The sequence below is a fragment of the Propithecus coquereli genome, unplaced genomic scaffold (assembly GCF_000956105.1).
Source record: "Propithecus coquereli isolate 6110/MARCELLA unplaced genomic scaffold, Pcoq_1.0 Scaffold98, whole genome shotgun sequence".
NCBI lineage: Eukaryota > Metazoa > Chordata > Mammalia > Primates > Indriidae > Propithecus > Propithecus coquereli.
In genome coordinates, this window is record NW_012156173.1 from 1,017,249 (window position 1) to 1,029,064 (window position 11,816).

The 11,816-nt window shown below is 40.7% G+C and overlaps 1 protein-coding gene across 6 annotated transcripts in view; it reads right to left on the minus strand.

Moving 5' to 3' along the window:
* EPB41L2 (erythrocyte membrane protein band 4.1-like 2) overlaps positions 1-181 on the minus strand; it is a 217,228-nt gene extending 217,047 nt beyond the window's left edge. For 5 of the 6 annotated variants that reach the window (XM_012665221.1, XM_012665219.1, XM_012665218.1 and 2 more), the window contains exon 1: positions 1-138. The gene's annotated coding sequence lies outside the window, so the exon portion shown is untranslated. The other variant, XM_012665220.1, reaches the window with a different exon arrangement.
* Between the last annotated feature and the right edge of the window lie 11,635 nt (positions 182-11,816).

Sequence of the window (11,816 nt, forward strand, 5' to 3'; positions counted from 1 at the left end):
CCCGATGCCGCGCCTCGGGAGCTCGCTCGCCGCGGCGACCCGTCCCGCTCAGGTCCCAGCCGCCGACCAGCGGCGCCTGCCTCCTCCCTCCGCTAGGTTTCAAATTGAAATTCCCCGGCTGGGGCCGTCAGAGAACTCGGCGTGCCGACCCCGCCCCCTCGCGGCGGAAGCCCCTCCCGCGCCCCCGCCGGACGCGCCCCCGGCACGGAAACCCCCGCGAGCCGGCCACGCCCCCAGCTCTAGGCCACGCCCCCGCGCGGGCGGGGGCCCCTCCCCGCGGGATTCGCCGGCGGCAGGGTACCCCCCCCTGGAAGGACCTATTTCGCCCTCAGGGCCACCCGATAGTGACAGCTAATGCCTATGTGCTAGGCGTTCTCTATTGCGAGTCCTGGCCTTAAACGTCCTCTCAACTTTTAAAAGTTATTTCTGCAAAGTGCTTTCACTGACTAAACCTCCATTGAGCGTATGTTCCGTGGTAGACTGTAGAGTAGGCCCTGGAGATGCAGAGTAAGGAAAACTGGGGCTCCCTCAGTCTAGAGTGGAAAAGTGCTTTCACAGAAAGGGCATTGAAAAGGAACCATTTATTCTTCCCGTGGGAGGGACGGGAGGAGCTGGGGAAACCCCATGGAGGAAAGGCCTTTATGCTCAACCCTTAGAGTGAGCAGGATTTCTCCCGGGCAGAGGCCTGGGAACCTGGATTGCAGAGCGTCGCATGGCTAAAGAAGAGTCTGGAAAGTTTGGGGCCAAATTGTGGAAAACCACAAGCATACACACACAGAATAGCCTTCCGGTTCTTTTCTTTTGTGTAATTATGCCTCTGTGTCTCAGATTCTACTTATGTCATCTTTTCTGAATCCATGTCAAACAGGGTGTGCAGCTCACTGCCTCCAGCATCGGCCACACGTGCACCTTTTGTCATTTGGCTCTGCCCACCTCTAGTGAGGTCTTTAGTGATTCCACCTCAGCCAAAGTCAAGTCTCCCTTTCTTTCCTAAACATAACCTTTCCTAAAATTAACAACGTCAATGAAACCTCAGTAACAATACCTTCCATGTGTATGATCCTTTTCAGTTAACAAAACACTTTCATATATTTTATCATTTGATCTTCACAATAACCCTATAAAAAAGGCAGGGAAGGTATTATGTCCATTACATCAAAGAAAAGAGAATTGGTGGGAGGCCAAGGTGGGAGGATCACTTGAGCCCAAGAGTTCAAGACCAGCTGGGGCAACATAGCTAGAATTCATCTCTGCAAAAAATAGAAAAATTAGCCAGGCGTGGTAGCATGGGCCTGTAGTCCCAGCTATTTTGGAGGCTGAGGCAGGAGGGTCCCTCAAGACCAGGCTGTCGTGAGCTATGATTACACTATTGCACTCCAGCCTGGGCCATACAAGACCCTGTCTCTTAAAAAATAACAATAATAATAATAATTGGGAAGATAAATTATTTGCTAAGGTACTTCTAGTAAATAATAATAGCTAACATTTATTGTGTGCTTTATGTGCTAGGCATTGCTCTAAGTCCCTTACATATGTTAATTTACTTAATCACAATCCCATATGCTAAGTGCACAAGTTAAATTAATAAGGTGTGCTAATACAGAGCAGAAGCCTGATTAGACAGCAGTTCTGGTAAAGGAGACCTGGGAATTTTATGACAAAATAGTTCTATGAACCTTGAGGCAGATTTACAATGAAACTAATGAAACTTAAACTTCAGGAGTCCTCATTTTCACAGGCCTTGAAACTAACTTTATATTTGTAATTTTATATTTCACTCTGTATTTTATAAAGGGTTTTTAAAGTCATATAAACTTTGGGGCCCATAAAGCCTTGCTCCACCCCTGATGAAACCCTTTTAAAATACTAATGCAAAATAACAACACAAATACAGACATAATTAGTAAAATATAATGCACTTAGTTTATCATAGGAAAGGATATCCCTACTATATTCTCTGTTGAGGTATGTGAATCTTTTTTTGTTTGTTTGTTTGTTTGAGATAGGGTCTCACTCTATCACTGTATCACCCAGGCTGGAACGCAATGGTACAATCATGGCTCACTGCAGCCTCGAACTCCTGGGCTCAAGGGATCCTCCTGCCTCAGCCTCTCTAGTAGGTATGACTACAGGCATGCGCCACCACGCCTGGCTAATTTTTCTATTTTTTTTTTTAGAAACAGGGTCTTGCTGTGTCGCCCAGCCTGGAGAATTGCTTTTTTATGCCACCTTTTAAGAATAATTTTTTGCTCCTGGACAGAAGAATATTAATTATCTGAATTTTATACATAAATGAATGACCTCGATAATGTGGAGGCCAGCCATTTTAGCCTAAAGAGATGATTAAAAGTGATGAAAAGGTTGTTATTAAATACCTAAAGACTACTGCATAGAAGAAGAATTAAACTCTGTGTTTTAGACAGAACCTTACGTGTCCCCAGCATTTCAATGGAAAGGAACAAATTCAGTGAGGATCTGGCAGGAACTGAGGGTAGAAAAATCAAGTTCCAGGAGCTACAAGGAAGTGAAGAAAACAGATGGAACCCCATACCGTAGAGATGTTAGCAAACAACAGGTGGTATCCAGGCAAGCAGGGAGATCTAACAGGGAGAGAAGAGGGGTTTGGACAGAAAGAAGGACAAAGTCCTGAACAGGTGATATCCAGAGATGCAGACAAGCTGCAATACTGTCAGGACTACCAGGCTGCAGTTCAAGGGCAGAACGACAAACCCCAGGAAAACAGACTGGTAAGAACAAGACTGGGGCCGGACGTGGTGGCTCATGCCTGTAATCCTAGCACTCTGGGAGGCCGAGGCGGGAGGATCGCTCGAGGTCAGGAGTTCGAGACCAGCCTGAGCAAGAGCGAGACCCCCTGTCTCTACTAAAAATAGAAAGAAATTAGCTGGAAAACTAAAAATATATAGAAAAATGTAGCCGGGCATGGTGGCGCATGCCTGTAGTCCCAGCTACTCGGGAGGCTGAGACAGAAGGATTGCTTGAGCTCAGGAGTTTGAGGTTGCTGTGAGCCAGGCTGACACCACGGCACTCTAACCTGGGCAACAGAGCAAGACTCTGTCTCAAAAAAAAAAAAGAACAAGACTGGGTCTTCCCACTAAACAGACTATAGTAACAGGCACAGGACTGACACAGAGAACAAGACAGGAATCTAGATACCAGACCTGTGACTCATCACATCCAAATTTAGCATCACAGCCTCAATCCTCGGCACCATCTGCAAGCAAGGCTCATCTGGCAGTACGGACTAGAAATTTACCCAGGACCTTCTTAGCACCCTGACTTACCAACTCACCCTCACAGGCATGGCCCCCAAGAAAGATTGATCTCACTATATGGGTGATCAATTCCTTTACCTTTGTGCCTGCAGGGTGCCGTGCCCAAACCAAGTGGAAGTGTCGGAACAGCTCTGGATGGAGAACTTGCCCTTCATTTACATTGTCCACAGGCAGGAAGTCCTGACAAAGTACGATGAATGCTTGCAGTCCCAGTTCCACTGCCACAGCAACAAAGATACCACACAGATGACAGTAGGAGTCACTCTGTCACCTGGCTCATCTTTGGCACAGTTTCAGTTGGGCTCCAAAACCTCAAAACTTAGTGACTTAAAACAGCTATTTTATTGCTCATGATTTTGGGGGACAGGAATGCAGGCAACATTCAGCAAAATGGCTCATCTCTGCTCCATGTGGTGTCAGCTGGCAGGGTAAACTGTGGATAAAGGACTTAAGATGGCACACTCACATGTCTGGCAGTTGGTGCTGCCTGTCAGCTGGAGCACCTATTAATAATTTCTCTTCCACAAGGACTCTCATCCTCCAGAGCCTCTCTCCCTCCCTCCTTCTCTCCCTCCATGTGGCCTATCTAGGAGCATAACCCAGACTTCTTTGCATGGCACCTGACTTCCAAGAGGATAAAAACAAAAGCTGTAAGGCCTACAAGGCTCAGGCCCAGACGTCAAACTACATCACTTATCTCTTACTCGGTTGGTGAAAGCAAGTGAGAGGGCCAGCCCCAATTCAAGAGGGGTCATAGACTTCACCTCCTGGTAGGAGGAGTGGAATGTGTGTACGGTGATGGGAAAAAACTGTTGGCAGCCATCTTTGTAAAGAATTCACCACAGGCACCATGTTTTTCTAGTCTAGTATTAGAATCTGCCCTCAAGCAACCCTTCTTTCCGTCTGCAGTAAAGTTTTCCACAGGTTTTTCATCAAAAGCATCACAAGGCCCCCTTTCCATGTAAGTCACTTGAAGTGAAGATAATCTCCTTTTGAAAAGCCACTCCCAACTATAGCTAAGAAGAGGTATAGGCATCTCAAGCCTGCCAAACCGCAACTCAGTTGTAGCTGGAGTTTTCACACACACACACACACACACACACACACACACACACACACACACACCTGCTTCATTTGGCTCAGTGACAGAGAAAGGAAAAGGCAGGACGTGCTGGTTCCCTTACACTGGAACAGAGTCTCCACAATTTCTCCCTATGGGGGTTCGCAGTTGATTGCTCCCTAGACCTGAAAACAGAAATAGAATAGGCCCAATAAAAATGCCAGAAAAGCTACATTTGGAAAAAACGCAACAAACAGTTTAACAATCTGAGTGTCACTAGGTACCAGGCCTGTGCCATGCTCTGGACATACAAAAATGAATTATATATTGTCCCTGCCATCTTAGAGTTCATAGTCTAGTAAATAATACATTTGGTAAAGGAAGTCAGGAATTCTGGGTCCTATCTCTGCCCTCAAATTGTCCTCACTACCTAACAGAGACTATACTTGGTATTTGCCATTTTATAGTATAAATGAAATACAAGGAAAAAATGATTTTTGATATAAATATAAAAATTTCATTGAGTCCCATTTTATGCCAATTAAATTCAGGCAATAACACAGAACAAGTTTAGAAAAGTTTATATTTGACTTTGATTCTCTTCACTTTATAAGTAAAGAAGGGTGACAGGGCCTTAAGGTGTGCTAATCTTCACTGGACTCAGAGAGATCAGAAGAGAAGGCTCCAGGCTCATTCACAGCCATACAGAGTCGAAGAAGGCAAAGGAGAGACTATGGAAAGAGCCTTATGAGCATGGATCCACATTTTGCAGCAAATCAGTAGATGTCCTACTATGGGAAATTATTGAGACAGAACACCGAACTTTAATAAAAATGGATTGGCATGCGATCCCCTCACCCTCCTACAGGCCTGCAGTCAGCTGACCTGCGGTTGTGGAGCTCTTTCCCAAGCAGTGCCTGGGAAGAGGGGTTGGTTAGGTGAAAGAGAAAGACAGCAGTTTCACTTCCAGTGCCCACTTCATTAGCTGTGGGGATTGGGAAGGCAAAACGACCTTTAAGCAGTGTCATTGCATTTTGCTGGGCAGACAGAACGACCCCAGAATACCGTAGACAACTTCTGATGTGGCGAGACAGTGAAGGCCAAATTCTTTGGGCCCACTCTGAGGACCCCTGCCTGCAGTGCATAATTTGTAAGTGATCCCCACAAGTGGTGGTAAAAACCCATCATCAACTATTACAGTAGCAGCAGAAGAGATTGTTGAATAAAAGTACCAGGATGAAAATAAGAAGAGTAATCCTCCTGGATTATATGGGGTTTGCTTAGGATATTTACATAGCCCAGACCTGATTGGCTAGTTTGTAAAATAGCCCCTGGAAATAGTGGCGACAGTGGGATTGGAACTGGATTGTTCCAGTTTCTAAGCAAACAAATTCCTCCACTTGAAAAATGGACTATCCTAGGGAGTGGTCCTTAGTTTATTCAAAACAGATGTGCGGTGGAAGGTGGTATTAGCAAAATATTATCCTTCAGTTTGATTTTGTGTGGTTCCCCAAGGCACACAAATGTGTTCTACTTATTGGAAAACACCTAGAAGGATAGGGATTTTAAGGGTATGTGTATGCTATTACTACCTATGATCCCGCCCTCTGCAGAGAAAAATCTTCCTGGAGAGCACAATCACTGAGAAGAAAAACACACCCGGAAAATGATAAAGGACCTCTCAACCACAGGCTTTGTGAAGGCAGGGACTTTGTCTGCTTTGTGTACCATCGTATTTCAGTTCGAAGCACAGAGGCTTATGTAGGGCTTCTTCCACAAATATTTGTTGAAAGATTAAAACAGTGAGCCTAATTGAACATGGGTGATGTAACTTCTATTTCCTACAGTTTAACAGACCTGGTATTAGAAGGAAAATTCCCAGGACATAACACCTAAAAATGATGAATGTAATATTTTTAAACGTTTTTTTAAATACATAGTTGAGCCTAGTAGAAATGGTAAAGTAATTGTAAGAGGCCAGAATCTATGAGAAAGAAAATCCCAAAAGATAAGCAGGTGCTAAAGTTGCCACAGGCTTCTGCACACATTGATAAAGTTGTGCTTTGCACAACAGCCAGCGGTCAAGGTGAAAAGTGAAACAATATTTAACCCACAGTCAGATCCTCAAAGTTTGAATCAGGCCAGGTGCAGTGGCTCTCATCTGTAATCCCAGCACTTTGGGAGGTTGAGGCAGGAGTCTTGCTTGAAGCCAGGAGTTGGAGGCTAGCCAGGGCAACACAAGGAGACCTCCATCTCTACTTTAAATTTCTTAAAAAAGAAAAAAAATTAAAATAGGAGAAAAAGGCTTAAATTATCCAGTGGAAGAAGTACCTTTTTGAAATTGGTCACCCTTTAGCAGGTGCCATTTATATTGTTTATGCTAGCAGAACCACTGAGCTGCCTTTTGTCTGCAGGCATCTGCATATTTCTGATGGTTTTAGAGCTTTGCCTTTCTTTCATAGGCCACGTTATTAGAAGACAATGTGATCTGAAAAGCAACATCCTTGTGAGTAAATCAGAAAAAAGATCTTCTCTATAGAAATTTCTTGTGTTAATTTCTTTGTATGAATTCTGGGAAGAAGGGGAAAGGAAAAAACACCTCCCTGAGAATTCCTAACACAGGCCCACTGTTACTCAGATTCAGTTAGAATACATGTTGCCTTTGTGGCTTAAGAATTCTGAAGACAATAATTTAGCACCTGGCAGAAACAAATGTCAGTATTATCTGACAGATTTACTTTGAACCAAATTCTCAAGGAATTCTCACAGTTAAAACTTCAAGAAACATGAATTTACAATCAAAAATCACAGAAGAGGCTGCGCGTGGCTGCGCGTGGTAACTCACTCCTATGATCCCAGCAGTTTGGGAGGCCAAAGCAGGAGGATCGCTTGAGGCAAGTTCACCAGTCTGGGCAACACAGTGAAACCCAATCTCTATTAAAAAAATGTAAAAAAAAAAAAGAAGAATTAGCCAGGCATAGTGGTGTGTACCTGCAGTCCCAACTACTTGGGAGGCTGAGATGGGAGGATCACTTGAGCCCAGGAGTTCAAGGCTGCAGTGAACTTTGATCATGCCACTGCACTGCAGCCTGGGTAACAGAGTGAGACCTTGTCTCAAAAAAAAAAAAAAAAATCACAAAATACATGCATATGCAAGCCATCATGAGAAAGAATAGGCAAAATTAAAAATGTACGGTGTCAGACTGGCAAGGATTCAAGGATTACAGTAACAGGAATTATCAGACACAGAAAATAAAACAAGTAAGTGTAATGTATTTGAAAAAATTAAAATAGGCCATTGAAATAATCAATAGTAAGAAATAGTATCTACATACATATTAAAACCACTTGGCCCTCTACCTATTATCTTGTGGGAAATGAGAAATCAGGGCAAAAATATTAAAAATAACATTAAAAAAAAGATGATAGAAATTTATCTAAGTATATTGATTTATACAATCAATATAAATGGATTGTATGTCTAGTTAAAAGATGTTAAAAGACAAAATTACAACAAATTTAAAAATCTTAATTGGCTTTTATTTGCAGTTATAGAATCAGACAATAACTCATCCTATATGATGAATGTTCCAATGAGTTGAGCAAAGGAGGTTGGTTTTCTAGCCAGAACAAGGCTGAGGAAAGCAGAAACAGAGAACAAAAAGTAGATCGGTCATTTTAAAGTTGCTTTTCTTAGAAGGTTAAAGCAGTGGGGACTTCCTTATCTTGCTGGCTAAACTGGCCCATTTGTGGATTTGGCTATTATCTCTCTCCTTCCTGATTTGTCAGAAGATCAGATAAAACCTTAGTTTAGGGGGTTGGATGTTCTGGCTCATGCCATAATCCTAGCACTCTGGGAGGCCGAGGCGGGAGGATCGCTTGAGGATGGCTTGAGGTCAGGGGTTTGAGACCAGCCTGAGCAAGAATGACACCCTGTCTCTACTAAAAACAGAAAAATTAGCCAGGTGGCATGGCGTGGCATGGATCTGTAGTCCCAGCTACTCCTACTCAGGAGGCTGAGGCAGGAGGATTGCTGTGAGCTAGGCTGACGCCAGGGCACTCTAGTCTAGCCTGGGCAACACAGCGAGATTCTGTCTCAAAAAAAAAAAAAAAAAAAAATATATATATATATATATATACACACACACACACACACACACACCTCAAAAATATAATGCTGAGGGAAAAAAGCCAGACACAAAAGAATGTACGCAGTGAGATTCTATGTATACAAAACTCAAAAACAGGCACTGATAATTTATGGTGATAGCAATCAGGATGATGGTTAGCTTTGCTGGTGGAGTAGTGACCAAGAGGGTGTTCTGGGTACTGGAAATGATGTATTTCCTGTTATGGGTGGTGGTTACACAGGTGTGTTAACTTCGCAAGAATTCATTGAGTGGTAGGCTAATGATTTGTGCGCTTTTCTGTATGAATGTTATACTTCAATAAAAATGTTGAATTAAAAAAAAAATGCTGGGAAAAAAATATCTATCTATATGATCTCTAAGTACCAGTATCTCTCTGCTTTTATCTTAAGTCTTCACAGCAGAAAGAATTAATCTCCTCATTCTATGTGTATATTTCCAATTGTGTTAAAAATACTAAAACCACTTTTAAAATGACACAGACACTACCCTTAACATTTGGTTTGATAGAATTGGCCTGTTTCTTTAAGTCAAACCTGTTAATTACTGGTATCTAAGTAATTATCAACTTTTATTTTTATTTCTGAAAATTTTTTTAAAAAGAAGCAAGCTTGGTGGTCAAAATTAAATATGATATTTTTAAGTTTTTTACGTGAATAAATATATTTAATGTTCATCAACAGCAGTTTTGCTTTGCATTCAGGAAGATCTATTACTGACTTTAAAATAAATATGCAGTGGAAGTGTATATCCAGCTATATGGCCTCCATTCCCAATGCAGGTCTTTATTTTTGAACAATGTAACAATGTGAACCGGATATGATCATTCTTGTGAGTAGTCTAAGAATTAGGGCAAAAGCATAAGTTGGTTTGTGTACATACAGACATCCGAAGAAATATATCTCTCATCATATATTGGTTCTAAAGTGAAAAGTATTTTTAAAAAACTCACTCACAGAATATGGAATGCAAAGCTTTTGGGAGAACTTATCTAAGCAAAGGAAGGCTTGCCTTATCATAATCTCCTTTTTACCCATCAAGAAAAAAAAGAAAGAAAAAGAAAAAAAGGATAGAATACAAATCAAGACAAAAAATAATAGGGTAAAAAAAGTAAACAGGTTTTTTTTTTTCAGTTTGGTGACATGGTCCCTTTATTGAATCACAGAACAATTTTAGTAGAGAGAATTCCCAGAGGAAAGGACAAAAACAAGACCCAGGAAACAATGTAATAAAAGCAACTGAAAACCACTTCTAAATAAGTATTTAACCAATTGTTCGGAATATAATAGAGTTAGTTCTAAGCAGGTAGAATTTTATACTGTAATAATATTTACAATTACGCCTCCTTTAAATTTCTTTGAGCTATACTTTAAAAGCCAGTTTATTATGAGAGTGTTGAAGTCTTAGTTCTCAACCACAGTCCTTATTGCCTTAGTGCTATCATGAAGTCATGTCAAAGAAGTGTGTGTTTTTGTACTCACACCAATTCAGATGGAGAGTATGGTGATAACTAATAAAAAGAACACAAACTGTGCAATAGAGCTCCATTCCAAAGTGTGGTAGTAGTGGACATTCACCACATACACAGAATGACAACAGCTCTGTGTGATACTCTTTGCCATACATATTATTACTTGTCTAAAGTTTAAGCTATCCCTTTTTGTTGTTTTTTCTGTAGCCTTACGATATTGTCTATTTTAAAAACAGAGAATGCAAATTTTAATAAGTTCTCTCATCTTCAGTCAAAAGCCTTTTTTGGTTTTCTTTTTGTTTTTAAATCAGATCCTTTAATCTTTAGACTCTTGAGACTTAAAGCATAAACATTGTCTGTAAGTGTCTCATTCATGTTTCCCCACCCTTTTCTCAATTGGTTCCATATTTCTCCTCACCTTTTATTAACTCTTTTGACTATTAGCAAAGGGAAACTTTACTATCCATGCCTCCAACCTGCAAACCTAGACTTTTTACTTCCCATGAAACAAATTGTCATTCCCTTTGACATTATCTCAAGTCCGAGTAAATTGTTTAACTCTGTTGCCAGTGGTCTATTAGTTGACAATTAAGGTTCTGCTCTTGACCCTGACCCTTTGTACCAGAGAAAGTATCCTTTGATGTCAATAAGACTTTTCAGCATGTAGAGTTTACCAGCCAATTGGTAAACATTTAAAGGAAGAGATATGAACATGGGAAGTCATTTTGTCATGATTTCTTTTTCATTTCCTTTATAATCTTACAGAAAAGTCTATAATCCTGTATTTATTATGAGACTATAACCATGTAAACTACTTTGAAGTTATGACTTCAAAAAGTTTTCAACATCAAGAGGTCCAACAGGGTAGAGAAGACTTACTTTATTATAAGTCCTATTTAAACAGCAAAGAACTTCGATAATTTAAAAAGTTTCTAAACAAAATTATCTAAACATCTGGAAGCTATTAAAGAACTGAGGAAGTTATGCCACAGTTACATTCAGAAAGGCATTTTTATTATAAATTCTTTTAAAGTCTGTGAAAAACAAAACTGAATTACCATTTTACACAAATTTCTCCTATTAATTAGGCATATTGTGATTGAAATACAAAATTACTGTTTGGGAGAACAATGGCTTAGTGCTTATCTAGGTAAGTAAGAGATAATTAAGATTATGAGATATATATCGATGCTGATTTTAATAAACTTTAAGACATTATTTACATACATTTTGGTGTATATTAAAAGCATTAAAATATTATAGACTTAATTAGCTTCACATTTCAACTCTACCACTTGCTAGTTGTAGGAACTTAAGCAAGATTCATCAACTCAGAGCCATGATGTTTTCCTTTATGCAGAACGAGATGATTAAGTGAGGTCCTACCTGGAAGTGCCTAGCAAAAGTCCTACCACTGAGTATGTGCTCAATAAATGTTTTCTTCCTTCTCTTCCATCTTGCTTCTTTCTCCCTTTCACCATGGATGTCAATATATCGGCTTTTTACTTCAAGGTCTAAGAGTATGTCACATTAAAGTTTTTAAAAACTTCTCGTATACTTTGTATTTTCCCATTGTTACCAGGAATTGAAAACATTAGGAATCTTCAAGAGGATTATGTGTTTATTTCAGGAGCAGGAGTATAGGGGGAAAGCTGTGAGAGTATATTTTGTTTGGCAGTAGGTCACGGATGAAGGAGGAAAACTCATCTATTGAGCCCTACTTTGAGTCATACATTAGATGTATAGTATTTGCTCATTTTTTAGACTGAGCGTGGTGGCTCATACCTGTAATTGTAGCACTCAGGGAGGCTGAGGCAGGAGGATGGCTTGAGCACAGGAGTTCG